Source organism: Gopherus flavomarginatus, chromosome 20 (assembly GCF_025201925.1).
Source record: "Gopherus flavomarginatus isolate rGopFla2 chromosome 20, rGopFla2.mat.asm, whole genome shotgun sequence".
Taxonomy (NCBI): domain Eukaryota; kingdom Metazoa; phylum Chordata; order Testudines; family Testudinidae; genus Gopherus; species Gopherus flavomarginatus.
In genome coordinates, this window is record NC_066636.1 from 13,686,477 (window position 1) to 13,707,042 (window position 20,566).

The 20,566-nt window shown below is 50.2% G+C and overlaps 1 non-coding gene across 1 annotated transcript; it reads left to right on the forward strand.

Moving 5' to 3' along the window:
• The first annotated feature begins 10,068 nt into the window (after nucleotides 1-10,068).
• On the forward strand, nucleotides 10,069-10,150 carry TRNAS-AGA (transfer RNA serine (anticodon AGA)). The gene has a single exon. It is a non-coding gene; the product is annotated as a tRNA-Ser (tRNA).
• The last annotated feature ends 10,416 nt before the right edge of the window (nucleotides 10,151-20,566 follow it).

A 20,566-nucleotide genomic window follows, 5' to 3' on the forward strand; every position in this document is an offset into this window, starting at 1 on the left:
CTACCCCACACTCTGTGACAGACCCTAAGCCCCTCCAGGACCCCTGCAGCCTGGATGTAGGTATCTGTGCCCCCCACCAAACACCTAAGACCCCTGGAGACCCCTCCAGCCCGAACTTAGGTATCGGTGCCCCCCACAAATCCCCTAAGTCCCCCAGGTACCTATACAGCCAGGACATTTGTATCTGTGCCCTATAGGGACTCCATAAGCCCCCCGAGACACTCCAGTGTACACGTAGGTATATGTGCCCCTCAGAAACCCCCTAACCCCCCAGGAACCCCTACAGCCTGGATGTAGGTATTTGTAACCCACAACCCCCCTAACCCCCCCGGGACATCTACAATCTGGACGTAGATATCTGTGCCCCTCACGAAACCTCTAACCCACCCCCTCCCGGGACTGATACAGCCTGGACATACGTATCTGTGGCCACTCAAACCCCTAAGAGCCCCTGGTACCCGTACAGCCTGGACATAGGTATCTTGGGCCACCAAAAATCCCCTAAGACTCCCAGGATGCCTCTAGCCTGGACGTAGGTATCTATGCCCCCCACTAACCCCCTAAGCCCCCCTGGTACCACTACAGCCTGGATGTACGAATATGTGCACCCCACGAACCCCCTAAGCCCCCCTGGGACCCCTAGAGCCTGGAATTTGGAATCTGTGTCCACCCCCAAAACTCTCTAAGCCCCCCAGGGACCCCTACAGCCTGGACGTAGGTATCTGTGCACCCCAAGGCCCCTAAGATCCCCCGGACCCCTACAGCTTGGATGTAGGTGTGATGGTGCTGCCCATGGGAGCCAGCTGAGGTCACTCAATCAGGGTGAACCGCAAACAAAACAGGACAGACAAATTCCAAACGCTGCTGGTTATTCCGATACTTAGATTTACCAAGCCAACACAAAACAGCTTCTGTAGTACCTCACTGGTTACTTAGAAGTTTAACCCACGCAGTTCCCTTAAAGTACCCAGCCTCAGGCCTCCGTCCAGACACACCTGTTAGATATGATGATGATTCCTGAAAATCTTACTTCATCGTGTTAAAGAAAAGATTCTTCTGATCCCAAAGGATCAGCTACATACCCAGGTTCAATTATAACTTATATCTTACCTAAAATACATGCTATAGCCAATTCTTATTAACTAAACTAAAATTCATTAGAAAAGAAAAGAGACAGAGTGTTGATTAAAAGATTAATAGACATATCGACCTGAATTCAATTCTTGAGGTTCAGGTACATAGTAGAGGTGAGCTTGTAGTTGCCAAAAGTTCTTTTAGAAATAGTCCATAGGTTATAGTCCAATTTCCATATTCAGGGTGGCTCCAGTCAATGACTGGGGATCTCAATCCTTATGGCTTAAGGTTTCCCCCTCTTGAAACCCAAAGCAGATCTGAGATGAAGAAGGATCGTGTCCCAGGCTTCTTATACATTTCCAGCAGCCTTTCGGCCTTTGAAGACAATAGGCTTAACTCTCCTTCCAAGCATCCTGGCAATTAGTACAGAGTAATTTATTCATTAAACAGTTCAGATACAGGTTACCACAACCTTCAAAGAGACACATAGACAATAATACTATTTCACTCAAGTATCATCATTAATGTTAATATTCCTTTCTTGGTCTTTGAATTAAAACTGTAGCAATACACAAGACTTGTTTGCTTACATCACAAGACCTGAGCAAACATCTCCCCTTCTACCTCTAACACTGCAGACTTGCATTTCAAAGCTCTGTTCATTTACATATCTTGCTAACCAGTTCTTAAGGTTCACCCACGGGTCAGGTCAGTCAGTGAGGTGAGTTAATTAACTCTTTCTGGCCCTTTCACCTTTCAATGAGATATTAGATTATACTTATAATGTCACAGTCGCGGTAAGTTGACTGCTGCAGCTCCCTGTAGACTCTGCCTGCGTCTCTCACCGAGTTGGAGTACAGCAGACAAGGGGGGAGCACTCGATGTGTTGCATCTACACTAGAAGCCATACATCGACCCCCGCTGGATCGATCGCTGCCCACCGATTCGGCAGGTAGTATAGACATACCCCGAGTATCTGGTGATCGAAGCTCGACCCCGGAGGGGGACACATTGAAGGAACTCAGGAGCTAAGGTGCCTCTATTGTTAACTGTCAGGGATGCTGTGGCTCAGAGGAGGGTGCTTGACTGCCTGGCAGGCTCAGGCGCCACAAGCCTGGGAGGCAGGAGAAGTGAAGCAGCCACGGTGTGCTCAGGGTGCTTGTGCTTGGAGCAGGGGTGAGCTGGGGCGAGGGGGGGTGCCGCAGGGCAGAGCGGGGGATTTGCCACAAGAGGGGAGCCTCAGGGTGGAGGGGAGGAGCTGCCACGGGTGGGGCACCTCAGGGTGGGGGCGCAGGGGGGGAGGGTGCAAGGTGGAAGTTTCGCCTAGGGAGTGAAACATCCTTGCACCGGCCCTGCCCCATGCCCTGCCTGCAGCCAGCCCTGCACCCCCTGCCCTGCCCTAGCCGCAGCTAGTCTCTGTCTCCAGACAGCCCTGCACCTTCTGCCCTGCCCACACCAGCCGCATCCTCCCTACCCTACTTGCAGCCAACCCTGCAGCAAAGCCCCTGACAAACCCCCAGCCCTGTCTCCAACCATCTCCTGCTGCACCCCCCTGTGGCCCTGTCCAAAGCCAACCAGCCCCCCCACACACTCAGCCTGCACCAGCCCTGCACCCCCTGTCTGCAGCCAGCCCTGAATCCCCTGCCCTGTCTCCAACCAACCCGATGCACCCCTCTGCCTGAAGCCAGCCAGCCCCACACCCCTTACCCTGCCTGCAGCCAGACCCTACCTCCAGCCAGCCCCATGTCCACCGGTGCCCTGCAGTACCCAGGGCAGTAACCCTGCACTTCTGCTTCAATGAGGGGGGCAGGGAGCAGCTGGGACCCACACATGTGCACACCCTAGGGTGACCAGACAGCAAGTGTGAAAAATCGGGACAGGGGGTGGGAGGTAATAGGATCCTAGATAAGAAAAAGACCCCAAAATTCAGACTGTCCCTATAAAATAAGGCCATCTGGTCACCCTAGCACACCCCCAGGACTCCTGAGTTCCATTGCTGGGTTTCCTATTGGTTCCACTGCTGGTTCTTTTCCTTTTCCTGGAGGACTTTGGGCAAGTTGCTCCCCCCTCTAGGGCTCTGTCCCCAGCAGTCAAATGGGGATTTCATACATTCCCGCTATTGGAAAGTGCTGGGAGAATCTCCCAGCAAAAGTTGCTCTGACAGTGCTAAGCAGCATCTGACCATTCAAGGTCGGAGCGCACTGCCCAGGAGGAGTGTTTGGCTCTGGGGTTTCACTTCAGCCCAGTGTAGAGAGAGGGGCCCCGCCATGGAGTTTGGCTCAAGAAGACCAAGTCTCCAATTTGTTAAGGGTGTTTTGAATTTCAATCCTGTACTCCAAAGTGATTGGTGTCAGTTGCAAATTTTAGAAGCATGGTCTCCACTGCATTTTCCAAATCATTCATGAAAATATTGAATAGTACCGGACTCCGGACTGATGCCTGCCAGACCCACTAGGTACACCCTCTCCATTGGACAGCCAAATATGGAGAAGGGCTCCTGGAGTCTGGGCTTTCAACCAGCTCTGTACCCACATTACACTGATTGCAGCTGGACTGCATTTCCCTCATTTGCTTGTGAGAATGTCCTACGGGACAGTGTCAAAAGCCTTAGTAACTCCAAGCTAGATCCCATCTACTGTTTACCCACCTCCACCAGGCCCGGAACCCTGCTGAAGAAGGAAAGAGGATCGGTTTGGAATGATTTGTTCTTGACAAATCCATGCTCACTCATCCTAAGAACCAAATTATCCTGTAGGTGCTGCTGACAAACTGAGTGTTTAAGAATGCATTGCAGGATCTCTCCAGCTATGGCAGTCAGGCTAGCTAGTCTGTAAGTCCCAGGGGTCTCTTTGTTCCCCTTTGAAAGATAGGTCCTGTCTTGTTCATGGATGGGAAGATGTTCTTTTTCAGGGATCTCAGACGAGAACTGGGGCACAACACCTGGTTTGTTAAGGCCACAAAATCGGAGGCAGGAACCTCTTCTCTCCTGCTGGCAAAGAACCCCAGGTACCTAAAAGATAGGGACTCACATCCTTGAAAGGGCTTTAAAAAGGCAGTGGTTAAAAAGTTTGGCCCCGACCATTTCTTGTTTCCTCAGACTAGACACTTTAGCAAACTTTAGAATTCCTTGGTGCTAAAACTCCGGCACACTCCCCTTTCTTCTTCACAGAGGGCTTCAACCCCCCTTCTCTCACTCAGGCTCACAAGTGCCCAGAATTCGAGAACTGTCCCTGTTCCCATTGGACAAATGGGAGGAGCCTGAGGTACAGAGAAGGGAGGTGACCTATCCAAGGGCCTACACAGCAAGGTGGTGGCAGAGCCAGAAAGAGAAGCCGCCAGTCAGACTCCTGTTCTAACAGACAACAAATCCCCCCAGAGGCAGGGATAGAGCTCAGAGAATTGAGATGGTGGGAAAATTTCATTCCAACCGTTTCTGTCCGAAAATCCCATTCATACTAAACCAGTTTGTTTCTCAGAATCATAAGTGAGATGGAAGTTCTTTGCAAAAAGATTGTGTTGCAAAACAAAAGCATCTCCTGTTTGTCACAGTGTGTTAAATTGTGTCATCACACACAAGGAGGAGACACTTAGATCTTGAAAAATTAGATAAGATGCTTCAGTCTGAGCTAAGTCGTTGCTGCTCTTAACAATTCCAAAATAAAAAAATACAAATAAAAAACACTGTTTCAGCTAATCTATTATGTCATAATCTGCTCTGAGTAAACGTGATGGAACACCTCATATTATGCACTACTCTTAGTGACACTCTCCAATGGATCCCCATCCTCCACCCACCATGAGGTAGGTAAGAGTGGATCATTATTATCCCTACTTGAAAGAGGGAGAAGCTAAGGCTGAGAAAGGAGAACTGACTTGTCTTAGGTCACACAGCCAGGCAGTGGCAGAGTTGGGAATAGGACCCAAGAGCCCTGATTTTCAAACCAACCATCGGATATTGAATTTCAGACATTGAATGTCCTGAATAATGTGCTCTCAGATGAGCTCCAGACCAACAACAGTGCACAGTAATTATTCAGCAAGTATTTGAGGAGAACTGCAATGTTAGAGAGAATCATGAACTGCTCAGAGACAATTAATGCAGAGAAGCAACAAAATTTGTCAAACATAGAACTGGTTCTGATTTATTTCCTTGGTCTTAAAAGAGAACAACATGGACCTGAGTCTCCTTCCTGTCAATAACCCCTGCTCAGCCAATCAGGATAGAGACTGAGGATGGGAGGCTGAGGATTCTTACCAGAGAGCCCAAAAGATGGCCCAGGTGACTGCTGGGGATCACTGCCCAAGCACTATTTCAGTCCCACATTTTTGGGTGGATCTCTCACAGTGGGAGCTGCAGAGCACTCCCCCGCAACACACACACACACACAAGCACACCTGCTGGTGTTGAGAGGGGAATAGAAAAAAGGAGAAAAGGAGCAAGAGAAGAAGAGAAAGGAGGGAAGGATGGAGGGAGGAAAAGCTGAAAGAAAAAGGACAAACCCTTATGTCCGCACTGATTCTAAGGGACAAAATCCCAGGTGTGCAATAAAATTCTGCCTCCTTAAGCTTGTGTTTTCCATGTCTAGAATTCAACTCTCACCAGATGGATCAGACTGAACAGGTTTCAAACCTCCAGGTGGCTCTTACCTTCTAAAAAGGGATGGCTGTTTTCTAGTAAGATCACTACAAGAGAAGGAGAAAACTCGAAAGAGGTTCCTCCTGGTGCTCACATCTGTGAACCCGAATACTTTATCAGTCCTCAAGGAGACCTGGAGAAGGAGACTTGCTGACGCAAAGCCACAGGGGTCTCTGAGGTTTCCCTGGCCCCTCGCTCCTGTCCTGCCTGGCTGATGTCAGCATCTCTCTATGAGGTCACCACCTCCCCACCACCTTTGACCAATAGTCTCAGGTCCTGCAAAAGGCCTTTGTGATGTCACTGCCACACCCCTCCCTTGCTGTGCTAATGTCCTGCCCCTGGCCAGGCACATTGGAGGTTTGAGCTACTCCCTGTGGATCACCCCACTCAAGGTGTGTTCGTTCTAGGCAGCAAGCCGGCTAGACAGTAAAACATCAGATGCTGCTCCCAATGCTACGCTCCGTTTTTCAGAAATTAGTTGACTTTATGGCCAGAAGAGACCATTAGAGCATCTAATCATATAATCATAGAATATTAGGGTTGGAAGGGACCTCAGGAAGTCATCTAGTCCAATCCACTGCTCAAAGCAGGACCAATCCCCAACTAAATCATCCCAGCCAGGGCTTTGTCAGGCCTGACCTTAAAAATCTCTAAGGAAGGAGATTCCACCACCTCCCTAGCTATCCCATTCCAGTGCTTCACCACCCTCTTAGTGAAAAAGGTTTTTCCTAATATCCAGCCTAAATGTCCCCCACTGCAACTTGAGACCCTTACTCCTTGTTCTCTCATCTGCTACCACTGAGACCAGTCTAGGTCCATCCTCTTTGGAACCCCCTTTCAGGTACTTAAAAGCAGCTATCAAATCCCCCCTCAGTCTTCTCTTCTTCAGACTAAACAAGCCCAGTTCCCCTAGCCTTTCCTCATTAGTCATGCGCTTCAGACCCCTGATCATATTTGTTGCCCTCTGCTGGACTCTTTCCAATTTTTCCACATCCTTCTTGTAGTGTCGGGCCCCAAATTGGACACAGTACACCAGATGAGGCTTCACCAATGCCGAATAGAGAGGAATAATCACATCCCTCGATCTGCTGGCAATGCCCCTACTTATACAGCCCAGAATGCTGTTAGCCTTCTTGGCAACAAGGGCACACTATTGTCTCATAGCCAGCTTCTCGTTTAGTGTAACCCCTAGGTCCTTTTCTGCAGAACTGCTTCCTAGCCATTGGGTTCCTAGTCTGTAACAGTGAATGGGATTCTTCCGTCCTAAGTGCAGGACTCAGCACTTGTCCTTGTTGAACCTCATCAGGTTTCTTTTGGCCCAGTTCTCTAATTTGTCTAGGTCCCTCTGTATCCTATCCCTACCCTCCAGCGTATCTACCACTCCTCCCAGTTTCGGGGCATCTGCAAACTTGTTGAGGGTGCAATCCACAGCATCCTCCAGATCATCAATGAAGATATTGAACAAAACCAGCCCAGGACCGACCCTTGGGGCACTGCGCTTGAAACTGGTTGCCAACTAGACATGGAGCCGTTGATCACTACCCGTTGAGCCTGACGATCTAGCCAGCTTTCTATCCACCTTACAGTCCATTCATCCAGCCCACACTTCTTTAACTTGCTGGCAAGAATACTGTGGGAGACCGTATCAAAAGCTTTGCTAAAGTCTAGGAATAACACATGCACAGCTTTCCCCTCATCCACAGAGCCAGTTATCTCCTCATAGAAGGTAATTAGGTTAGTCAGGCATGACTTGCCCTTGGTGAATCCATGCTGACTGTTCCTGATCACTTTCCTCTCCCCTAAGTGCTTCAGAATTGATTCCTTGAGCACCTGCTCCATGATTTTTCCAGGGACTGAGGTGAGACTGACTAGTCTGTAGTTCCCTGGATCCTCCTTCTTCCCTTTTTATAGATGGGCACTACAGTAGCCTTTTTCCAGTCATCCGAGACCACCCCCGATCACCATGAGTTTTCAAAGATAATGGCCAATTGCTCTGCAATCACATCCGCCAACTCCTTTAGGACCCTCGGATGCAGCGCATCGGGCCCCATGGACATGTGCTCGTCTCCAGTATTTCTAAATAGTCCCGAACCACTTCTTTCTCCACAGAGTGCTGGTCACCTTCTCCCCATGCTGTGCTGCCCAGTGCAGCAGTCTGGGAGCTGACCTTGTTTGTGAAGACAGAGGCAAAAAAAGCATTGAGTACATTAGCTTTTTCCACATCCTCTGTCCACTAAGTTACCTCCCTCATTCAGTAAGTGGCCCACACTTTCCTTGACTTTCTTCATGTTACTAACATACCTGAAGAAAGCCTTCTTGTTACTCTTAACATCTCTTGCTAGCTGCAACTCCGAGTGTGATTTGTCCTTCCTGATTTCACTCCTGGATGCCTGAGCAATATTTTTATACTCCTCCCTGGTCATTTGTCCAATCTTCCACTTCTTGGAAGCTTCTTTTTTGCGTTTAAGATCAGCAAGGATTTCACTGTTAAGCCAAGCTGGTTGCCTGCCATATATACTATTCTTTCTACACATTGGGATGGTTTTTTCCTGCAACCTCAGTAAGGATTCTTTAATCCTTTAGAGGATTGGAACTGATTTCAGTGGAGTCACATGTTTGCTAGGTTTTTATGCATTTGCACAGGAAAATATTGAGTGTTTCCATTCATTTCAGGGATCCCTATTCAGTGGAACTCCTCAAGATAATGGAAATGCAATTATTTTTGTTGAAGGAAGAAGTTTTTAAGGTGGCAAAGGGACTTGAACCAAGGCTCCTTTGATTTTCAGTCAAATACTCTACTACTGAGTTACACCCCCATGACTGCTGTGGAGGTAAATTGGTGATCTTAAAGATTTTGAAGGACAGGCCCTGCCTCAGAGATCTCCTGTTCTGTTCCCAGACCAAAGTGCTTTTAAAAATGGGGTTTGATTAAACTTATAGATACGTGGAGACACCACAGCTTGCACAGCCACCCACATAGCTTCCCCCAGTGACATAGCTACCACCTCTTGGGGAGATGGATTAACTACACGGACGGGACAGCTCTCTCCTCTCTGCTTAGAGCATCTTCGTTCTTTATGAATAGGTAGGAAAGAACCTCCTGAATGGACAGTAACCAATTTATCAAATATTGCTGGGTCTGCATTCAATATGGGTAACTGGTCCTATTGGGCTGGATTAGTAGGAGCATTTCCAGCAGATCATGAGAAGTGATTATTCCCCTCTATTCGGCACTGGTGAGGCCACATCTGGAGCATTGTGTCCAGTTTTTGCCCTCCCACTACAGAAACAAATTGGAGAGAGTCTAGGGGAGGGCAACAAAAACGATTAGGGGGCAGGGGACTTACGAGGAGAGGCTGAGGGCACGGTCACCCAGAGGGGGGGAGCAAGTGGGGCAATTTACCCCAGGCCCTGCAGGGATCCCATGAGAACATAGTATTCTATAGTATTGCAACTTTTTTTTATGGAAGGGGCCCCCAAAATTGTTTTGCCTCAGGCCCCCTGAATCCTCTGGGCAGTTCTGTCCACTCCACCCCCTTGACTCATTCTCCTCCCTCTGAAGCCCCACCTGTGCTCTGCTCTCACTCCCATTTGGCCACTTCCCACTCCTGCTCTTTCTCTTTGGCTGAGGTCTGCTGGTCCACCTTTTGCTCACTCCTCTCCTCCCCGAAGGCCTCCTTGTGTCTCTCCACCCCCGCCCCCAAGGTCTGCCTGCTGCCCCCACCTCTCTGCCCTTCCCCTGAGACTCACCCTGCCCAGCACTCACACCTCTCTGCCTCTCCTGAGACCCACCTTGCCCAGCACTCACACCTCTCTATCCCCTCCCCTGACCTGCACTGTCCACCACCCACACCTCTTTGCCCCACCCATGAGACCGGCCCTGCCCACCACTTGCACCTCTCTGCCCCTCACCTGAGACCCACCATGTCCACATCTTTCCTCGGTCATCTGTTGTTGTGCCTTGAAACATCAAGGATGGAATAAAAAGCTGAGTTTACTCCAGGGTGAGGAAAGAAAGGAGCCACCAACCCCCTGGCAAAGCTCAGTGCCCCAGAGAAAACCTGCCCCCTGCTATTGCAGTCACTGATGTGCTGGGGATATGATGGTAAAGGAACTGTCTGAATGATCAAGGCAGGAAATGGACAACAATCTACAGGAACGTCATTGACCACAAACACACTCTCCTCATACTCCAGCCAGAAGAGAAATGAGCAGGAATTCTTGCAGTTCAGCCAGGGACACACTTACACAATGGCACAGCAGTGTGTGTGTTGTGGAAGCTGGTCTGAGGAAACAACTGGAATTGATCACTCAGTGAGAACAGAACTGGAGTGTAGTGAGAGACCCATCTCAAGTAAGTAGTTGTGGCTGAGTGGTTATGATGATGGATTAGAAATCCATTGGGGTCTCCCTGCACAGGTTCAAATCCTGCCAACTACAGAGGAAGTTATGGTCCTTTAGTTTCAACAGAGCTGGGTCTTGTCCCACTCTCAAACTGTGTCTACACTATTGGGTAATGTGGCTTTAAAGTGTTTCAATTAAACAGCTGTTGCATGTCCACACTATGCCCCTTGTGTCACCAGAGCACATCCAGGCTGGACTCTTGGATGGCCACCGAGAGCAGTGCATTGTGGGTAGCTGTGCAACTGGCTGTGGGTGCTTTGGGAAGGGTTTGCAAAGCCTCATGGGCTGGTACAGCATCACATGATGCAGGTTTCTCTATCCCATTGTTCCATGGGAATCCTACTAGATTGCCAGCTGCTTTTCAACTGCAATATGTTTGGGTGCGGGGAGAAGAGTGAGTGAGTGTGTGTGGGGAGAGGGATTGTGTGGGCACACTCTCTCTAAGTTCAGACAGCTGCTGCAAGCAACCAGTCCTGAGGCAGGGGGAAGGGGACAGCCTCAACATCAGCCCCTGCTTCCCTCACTGGCTCAGCTCAGCACAGCAGCCTCTGTGACACACACACACTGCTGCCTGCTTAGCTCTGTGTCAGGGGTGCTGGAACAGGGGGTTAGAGGGCCATGGCTCCACCACTCTTTACTGGCTGTTAGGACAAATGATGGAGTGGGGGGAAGGGTGGAGTCTTGGGGGGAAGAGGCGTTCTGTGGGTGTGGCCTCAGGGGAGGGGTGGTGTGAATGTGGGTCCCTGGGGAAGGGGTGTCATGGGAGCACCACAGTCCAGACAAGAGTGCCCCCTGACACACTGTAAGGAAGTTCCCATCGCCCCTGCTCTGTGTTCGTGGCGCAGGAGAGAGCAGCGTTCCATGGCAGTGATTTGCTCCCAAGGGCTCCGGCAGGGGGGCTCAGGCAGCGATTTAAAGGGCCCGGGGCTCTGGCCTCTGCTGGGAGCCCTGGGTCCTTTAAATCACCAGCTTGGGGAAGCTGGGCCGGGCTAGCACAGCGTACCTGCTCTTGCCGGTACCCCATACCGGACCGGACCGGCTTACTTTCACCTCTGGAAGGTCCTCATCTGGATCAATAACTGGTTAAAAGCTAGGAAACAAAGGGTAGGACTAAATGGTCAGTTTTCAGGATGCAAACAGGTAACTAGTGGTGTCTGTACTGGGACTATTCAACATATTGATAAACCATCTGCTAAGCAGCGAGGTGACAAAATTTGCAGATGATCCCAAACTACAGAGGATAGTTAAGTGCGAAGCAGCCTGTGAGGAGCTAAAAAGAGATTTCACAACACTGGGTGAAAGGGCAACAAAATGGTAGATGAAATTCAACGTTGATAAATGCAAAGTGATGCACATTGGCAAACATAATCGCAACTCTACATATAAAACGATGGGATGTCAAATAGCTATTGCAACTCAAGTGAGAGATCTTGGAGTCACTGTGGATAGTTCTCTGCAAACATCCACTCAATGTACAGCGGCCAGCAAAAAGCAAACAGAATGTTGGGAATCATTAAGAAAGGGATAGAAAATAAGAGAGAAAATCTTATTGCCACTGTATAAATCCAGTGGTACGCCCACATCTTGAATGCTGCTTGCAGATATGGTCACCCCATCTCAGAAAAGATGTATTGGAATTGGAAAAGGTTCAGAAACGGTTATGGAGTGTTTGCCATATGAGAAGAGAATAATAAGACTGGAACTTTTCAGCTTGGAGAAAAGATGACTAAGGGGGGATATGATAAAGGTCTATAAAATCATGGCTGGTGTGGAGAAAGTAAATAAGGAAGTATTACTTATTCCTTCTCATAACACAAGAACGAGGGGTCACCAAATGAAATTAATGGGCAGCACATTTAAAACAAACAAAAGGAAATATTTTTTCACACAATGCACAGTCAACCTGCAGAACTCCTTGCCAGAGGATGTTGTGAAGGTCAAGACTATAACAGGGCTCAAAAAAAGAGCTAAATCGATTCATGGAGGACATGCTCTGAGCCAGGATGGGCAGGGAAGGTGTCCCTAGTCTCTGTTTGCTGGGAGCGGGTGACAGGGGATAGATCACTTGATGATACCTGTTCTGTTCATTCCCTCTGGGGCACCTGGCTTTGGCCGCTATGGTAAGACAGGACACTGGGCAAAATGGACCCAGTCTGACCCAGTCTGGCTGCTTAAGCAGATTGTGCACCCAAACAGGGAATTGTAACTTCAACGTTCATAGTAAGAGCCAGAAGTGCAACCTTACTCTGCTTGGGGCGGCAAAACACATAACGCCGCCCCTGGTCAGGGAATTGCCCACATTGAGCACACGGTGAGAGCCGTGTGAGCCGAACTGTATATTGGCACCACCGTGCACTGGGCTGTCGATGTGCTCTCCTTCATGTAAATCCAGTCAATGCAACTCCTGGCCTGTCCCTGCAGAAAGATATACCCCCTCTGCGGCTCTAAGCTGACCTCACTACAGACCTGTTTCAGGTAGTGCTCATTGTAAAAATGTTTCCTCTGACAGTTGGGAAAACACCAACAACAGTCCAGAGGAAGGGAACCAGTTCCTTCCATTTCTTAATTGGGCACCATACACACTAATATAGCCCTAACCAGTGCCACAGAGCACAAAGCCCACCAGTAACGTCCTCCCTGGTCAGAGCTCCAGCACCTTCTGTACTCGCACTGTGAATGTGAAGAACAAGACTCCAACCCCATCATTCTTCCCTGGCTTGGAAGACCAAAGAGACAGGCCCTTCTTCCAATCCACCCTCTGCCTATCAATCTACCCTAAATTCATGAATGTGCATTTCCTGAACACCCACCATGCCCAAATCCAACTGCTCCAAGGCACCGAACATCAAACACCTCTTCCTGGGGCCCCAAATCCCTGCCATCTTCCACATGGCCACTTTTACAGATGCCCCTTCCCTGGTACTGCCCTTGCTCAGCAGCCCTGTGGCACCATTCCTGAGGGTCACCCTACCTCACTGGCTTCCTGCCATGTTGGGAAAGACAGCTTTCATCCTGAAAGGTCAGGTGGATCAACCAGATACAGAAGCCCACACTATCTTTTCTTACTGCACAGCTCAAGATCAGAGATTCATCTTGGGTGCAGAAACTATTGTGCACCCAGAGAGCAAGCCATCACTGTGCAAAGAGGGATGAAAGGACCTACCAAAGCCTGGGATTGAACCAGGAACCTTTAGATTTTCAGTCTAATGCTCTCGCAACTAAGCCACTTTAGAAGCTGTTTAGCAGTGTTTTGGCCTCCTGCTTCTCTGTCTGGATCTTTTTGCAGCAGTTGCACACAAAAAGAATGTCATTGAGAGCTGCCCATGAAGACAAGACTCACTTTTGCCTTCCTTGCTCAGCTTGACTTACTTCCTCATCCCGTTCCTGCCTGAGTTCCCTGGTTAACCTGGTGGCAGAAGGCGACTGGGAGCCAGGGGCGAGGGGAGAAAATGAGCTGGACCCTGAGCTAGACTAGACCCTGGCAGTGAGAATCTGGTCACCACTTGCTGCCCCACCCTGTTGTCCTGGATTCCCCCACTGGGTGTCATTTAGAGACGGAAGTGGGGCTTCTGCTTCCCCTCTCCAATTTTCACACTGCAGAGGAGTGCAAACAGGAAAACGAACGGCTGCTCCACACCCCCACCGGAGAAACCCGATGCCCTTAGCTGTGGTGAGTAAGAAGTGGCTGTTGGCTGACGGCCTGTCCCCCAGGAGCTGGAATAGCAGCTGCCGCCTCCCCGTCAGCTCCAGGCTGTGGGAAATGCTCATTGCCTGGCTGCATGGGCGGCTGCTGCTCCCTGCTCTGGAGAGCATCTGTATTGCTCTGTCAACCTCCCGTCTTCACTTCACCAGTCTGGTAAGGTCCCAAGTGCCCCCTCCGGCTCGGCAGCTGAGAGTCTGTGCGGACATCAGCCCCCCTTCCAACCCCCACAGGCAGCAGCAGCGCCAGCCCCCCCAGCACCACAGGGGCACTCAATGCACTTCCTGTGGGGAAATGGCTCCTTGGCGTCCAGCTGCTAGACTGAGAGCCAGAAGAGAGCAGTGTCTGGCTCACCTTGGGGGAGAGAAGAGACCTGATGAGTGTTGATCTCCCTCAGTCTCCCCTGCAATGCTGGTCAGTTTTATTATCACTGTAATAGTCAGTGCTTCCCTTCAGGGCTGGCCCTAGAGGGATGCAGGATCCAGAATAAATCCCTGCTTTTCTGCACCAGGTGCTGCCCCCACTCCACCGCTTCCCCCAATCCCTCACTCTTGTCCCATCTCTTCCTGCCCTGCACCTTCCTGCCCCATTACTATCTCTCCCCCACATCCTCCTGTCCCAGCTCCTCCCTGTCAGCCCCCCCAGCACCTCCAGGCAGGCAGACAGGCAGGATCACTGGCAGGCAGGAGGCGCTGAAGGGAAAGAGAAGGAGCTTGTCTGCAAGGCCTGTAGCGGGGGCAGAGCTGGCTGCCAGTGGGCGCTGAAAACGTTTTCTTCCCCTGTTAGTGCTGCAGCCTCGTAGCACCCATGGATTTGCTGACTAGGCTCCTTTCACACTCTCTATAGAGCAGCAACCAGGGTTATGGCTGATCTATGGGACATGGGGCACTAGGTGAGTGGCAGAAGCTTCAGGTGCTGAGAGTTTGCCTGACACCTCAGGGACACAGTGTGAGGTGGTGTCCCAGGCATCTTCATGAAAGAGAAGAACAGGATTTACTTGGCTCTGGTCTACACTATGAGTTTAGGTCGAATTTAGCAGTGTTATATCGATTTAACCCTGCACCCATCCACATGACTAAGGCCACGTCCAGACTAGGAATTAAAATCGATTTTAGATACGCAACTTCAGCTACATGAATAACGTAGCTGAAGTCGAATTTCTAAAATCGAGGTACTCACCAGTCTGGACGGCGCGGCATCGATGTCCGCGGCTCTCCGCGTCGATTCCGGAACTCCGTTCGGATTGATGGAGTTCCGGAATCGATGTAAGCGCGCTCGGGGATCGATACACCGCGTCCAGACTAGACGCGATATATCGATCCCCGAGCAATCGATTTTAACCCGCCGATGCAGCGGGTTAGTCTGGACGAGGGCTAAGCCATTTTTGTCAACTTAAAGGGCTCTTAAAATCGATTTCTGTACTCCTCCTCAATGAGAGGATTAGCACTGAAATCGACATCACCAGGTCGAAATTGGGATAGTGTGGACGCAATTTGACGGTATTGGCCTCTGGGAGCTATCCCAGAGTGCTCCATTGTGACTACTCTGGACAGCGCTCTCAACTCAGATTCACTGGTCAGGTAGACAGGAAAAGCCTCATGAACTCTTGAATTTCATTTCCTGTTTGGCCAGCGTGGCAAGCTGATCAGTACAGGTGACCGTGCGGAGCTCATCAGCAGAGGTGACCATGGAGTCCCAGAATCGCAGAAGAGCTCCAACATGGACCGAACGGGAGATACTGGATCTGACTGCTGCATGGGGAGACGAATCAGTGCTATCAGAACTCTGCTCTAAAGATGAAATGCCAAAATATTTGACAAAATCTCCAAGGGTATGAAGGACAGAGGCTATAACAGGGACCCACAGCAGTGCCGCATGAAACTTCAGGAGCTCAGGCAAGCCTACCAAAAAACCAAACCGGCAAACGGACGGTCTGGGTCAGACCCCCAAACAAGCCGTTTCTATGATGAGCTGCATGCAATTCTAGGGGGTGCCCCCGTCACTACCCCACCCCTTTACATGGACTCCTGCAAGAGGGGAGTCTCACACAACACGGATGAGAATTTTGGGGATGAGGAAGATGATGATGAGGAGGAGAAGGAGGGTAGCGCACAGCAGGAAAGTGGAGGAAGCGTTCTCCCCAACAGCCAGGAACTATTTATCACCCTGGAGACAATACTCGTCCCAACGCGGGCTCCTGGACCTTGATGGTGCAGAAGGCACCTCTGGTGAGTGTACCTTTGTAAATAAAAGCTACTGGAATGCATTCAAGCTACATCCATTCTTTATCTCTCTGTGTTATCCTCAGGAGAGCGATATCATCCATGGTCACCTGGTTGAAATAGGGAAATTTTGTTATGGGGACATTCAGAGGCAAAATGCAACCTTGTACTGAAAGCACATGTGTTATGCAATGTTAAGAGCTTGGTTCACCATGAAAGAGTCTGCCCATTGTTCTTTAAAAAGGTGTCTTTTTAAATACTACGCTCCCTTTCTTTCCCCCTGCAGCTGCAAATGTTTCAACGCTCCTCCTATCATCTCCGTCCCAGAGGCTAGCGCAGATAAGAAGGCAAAAAAACCACACTCTTTTAGAACGGGTTGGGTCGCAGAAGCCCCTTTGGGACTGTCACCTGCTGTGCCTGCCTCTGAGTCCGTTTTCCCTGCCAGCTTGGTACTTCAGTACCTAGCCTATTTGAGCCAGACATACTTCCCTGCTGCAAACACAGATCCAAGTCTGAACCTCGTCCCCTACAAGCTGCAAGTTTAGCTGAAAACAGCTTAAGAAGTGCTGCCCTCTCCGGCACTCAACTACCCAGCTGTTACCAGGGCAGTGCCTAGCAGCCTGCGCATCTAACTGTCAGAGCGAGAGCTCATAAGGCACTAATCCGGATAATGGCGGCTGGGAGCCAGGGGACAGAAGAGTCAGCAGAGTGAAGCAATGGAAGTGTGTGGGGCCCATAACCCAAAAGTTAATGGATCAAAACCCTCCTTTGCTGCACAGGTGCTTGTTTCTTATCCCTTTGGGCCTTGAAGTGAGGCAGTGACTAGCAGAGCACCACGAGGCAAGAGGTGACTGAAGTGAGGTGATGGCCTGCCAGGGAGCGCTCCAGCTGCCTGAGCGGGGCGAGGGCCTCGTGTCCTGGAATGAGGCTGCGGTGCTTCCTGGTCCTCTTTTCCCACCCACACTGGCAGGCGGCTGCTGCGGGAGAGCACAAGGGAGGCTCTCGGGATGCTAGGCGACACTATGTGTCTGTCAGGGGAAAGAGTCGAGGCTCCCAACTTGACCTGCCATTGACTCGTGTGGCTCTGCGCGCCATCAGCCGGGGTGGGCCAGGCTGTGGACGTGACTCAGGCTTGGGCAGCATGGCCGCACTTTCCTGATGAGGCATGAGGCAGGCAAAGAGCTTTGCATGGCCTACAGGGAAGTAGGAGGGAGGCATCTTTGAGCCGGTGTGTCTAGTCAGTTTCTCTCTTGCCACTTGGGTGGAGGCTGGAGGGGAGCAAAACTTTCCTGGATGAAAGTTTGGTGATCGTCCTTGAGGATTATGCCTAAGCCTCCAGCACAGCTGCTGGGAGATGGGTTTCTGAATGACATCCAGCCCGCTCTTCAGGCCACCAGCTGAAAGCACGGAGGCCAAGAGGGGTGGTTTTGAGGTGACAAAAGGGGGCCTTTGAGGCTCCCAGCAGGTCTTGTGGAGCAAGAGAATAGCATAAACTTATGGCCAGCCCCGGGTGGGCTCAAACCACCATCCTTTTGGTTAACAACCAAAAGGACTGACTCAATGCACCACAGAGACACATATAGCTGAGGCTGTCTTGAGTGCAAAAGTCATCGGTGGCTTGCACAGTGCCAAGAGTGCAACCTGTGAGGCAGGAGGTGGCTGATGCCTACAGCAGAGATCCCAGAAGTTTATAAGAGAGAGAGACTCCTCAATGCCCTTAGTAACAAGGGTTTGGGGTTCACTGAGGCCAGTAAGGGGGTTACCATGTCAGCCCTGTAACCCTGGGTGTCAGGTTGCGGTGCAGCTTTGATCTAGAGCGCGGATCCCAACAACCAACCAGCAGCCCACAGCCTCCCCTTGGGTCTGCCCCACCTGGTTCCTCCTTACAGGCCGACCTTACCCCCCATCCAGCCCTGGATTTGCCCCCTAATCATCCTACTGCCACTCAGAACCACAGACGTGGAGGTGCTGAAGGAGGGAGGGGTGCCTCTCGAGTGGGGTTCTTCTCTAAAGATGGCTGGCAGAAAGGTGGTGCTCAGCTCTGTCAGTCACCTGCCCAGTGGCCTCACTGCCAGGGGATGCAGACATTTCTGTAAGGCACATTAAGGGGCATTTGGCTTTGAAGCAAATGCAATGAATGTGCATTTATGAGAGGGAATTTCCATCTTTGTATTAGTTGTTCATCAGTGGTCTAATGGATAGGGCATAAGCTTCTGAAACCAGAGATTGTGGGTTTAAGTCCCATCTAGGGTGAAAAGCTACTTTCTTCCTGTATATTGCAAGGAAACCTTGGTCTTCCTTTCAGCAAGGAAGCTGAGAGATATTTGAGCACAAAGTCCTGGATCTTGGCAACAGCCACCAAGGATATTAGAAGGCGCAGTCTGGTGACCTAATGGATGCAACCACACACCCCCTCATCCCAGGGCAGTCCCATCTGAGAACCAGTATCCATGGAGCAACATTCCCCTCCTACCCTGACAGGTGGGCTGTGCAGCTGATGGTGGAGGGCAGCAGGAGAGGAGGTTGCACTAGCACTGCCTGGGCTGTATCTGCACTAAGGATAAAAGGGATGGGGTCATGCAGCCTGTGCCTGACACTCCACAGCACCACATTCACTCCAGGAAGAAGTCAAATGCTACGCCAAGGGTGGTGAATTCCTATGTGAGCACACAGTGCCCCTGCACACACATCAACTGCACCAAAAGAGACACAAACTGCACACTGAGGAGACAGCTGGTTTGGTTCCAGGTTGCTTTTATTTCCAAAGGTGCTGACATGTGATCTCGCTTCTTTTATCCATGGGCAGAAATGCAGTGGAGGAGAATCTCACATTCCTGAGCTGCCAGGTGACCGTGGCAGGAAGAAAACGCACTGCAATGAAATTTAAAAAACACTCATAAACAATTTAACAATGAGAAGTAATTAAATAAAAAAGTCCAATCAACACACATGCTGGTGGCTTCTTCCCACCCCAGAGAGCGAGGGGCAGGGAGTGTGTGAAAGGCAGGTGGTTAAGTCTGAGGGAGCATATTCATATTTCATACAAGTTAAACATATTATAGCCGCCAGCTACAAAATACTCCACTTGGTAACATCAATACAGAATATATCAATCTACAAGCAATACAGCCATACACAGTTAAGACAGGGTGTCCACTTAATACCAGAGTTCCCTCTGCCAAATAGCTGGAGGTCCCTTCACAGTCACTGCTAAGCGAAACAACATTGTGCAGAACCAAGAGCAGCCCTGCTGTGCCGTTAGGAAGGCCTGCAGGAGACTCAGCAAATCAATCTATGATTCTGTGCTTCTGCTTAGTAGTTACCAAGTGTGATCAATGAAAGGGGCTGGGAGCGGGTAGCTCCCTTGATTGGACACCCAGCCAGCCAGTAGTTATAAAATCCCTCTGCGGCCTTGTCTACACTGTGACTTTAGGCTGAATTTAGCAACCTTACCTCGATTTAACCCTAGACCCATGCACACGACAAAGCCCTTTTTTTCAGCTTACAGGGTTCTTTAAATCGATTTCTTTACTCCACCTCCAATGAGGGGAGTAGCACTGAAATTGGCCTTGCTGGGTCGAATTTAGGGTAGTGTGGACGCAACAATGGTATTGGCCTCCAGGAGCTATCCCAGAGTGCTCCATTGTGACTGCTCTGGACAGCGTTCTCAACTCAGATGCACCGGCCAGGTAGACAGGAAAAGGCCCACGAACTTTTGAATTTCATTTCCTGTTTGGCCAGCGTGGCGAGCTGATCAGCACAGGTGACCATGCAGAGCTCATCAGCATGATGTGCACATTGCCGGGGCACATTGCCCGGCCCGTACTTTGAGAGAAGTCTATGACCATGTCTATGTCCTCATTACTCTCGTCACTGCACTGCTGTTGCCTCCTTGTCCGGTTTTGCTTTTGCAGCTTCTGGTTCTGTGCTGAAAAAAGGCAGGAAACAATTGTCTGCCCTTGCGCTGATGGAGGGAGGGGCGACTGATGGCATGGCTTACAGGGAATTAAAATTAGCAAAAGGAGTGGCTTTGCATCAAGGAGAAACACAAACAACTGTCACACAGAATGACCACCTTGAGGATTGAACTCAAAACCCTGGGCTTAGCAAACCGTTGATTTCACAAAACAAATCAAGTCAATTTCTTGTTTTGATTTATCTAGCTTTTATATCTTTAGCTGAGAGCAAACAGTGCAGTACAACTACTAGCCATTGTCATCTCCTGGCTGCTTGGCAGAAGATGGGAATGATCTGGTTGAGTCACTCCCATGTCTGCCCAGGTGACCCAACTGACCTCCCTGAGATCAGCTAAAAGAGCACCTAGGAGTACAGTAACAACGACTACCAATCATAATGCACTTTCTGCCACCAAAAGCCAATGAGTTGCTGCTCTGTAGCAATTCAGTCCCACGTCTGCCAGAACCCAGGAGATGTACGGTGACAGTGAGCTGAGCGGGCTCCATGCTTGCCGAGGTATGGCATCTGCTCAGGTAACCCAGGAAAAAAGGCATGAAATGATTGTCTGCCGTT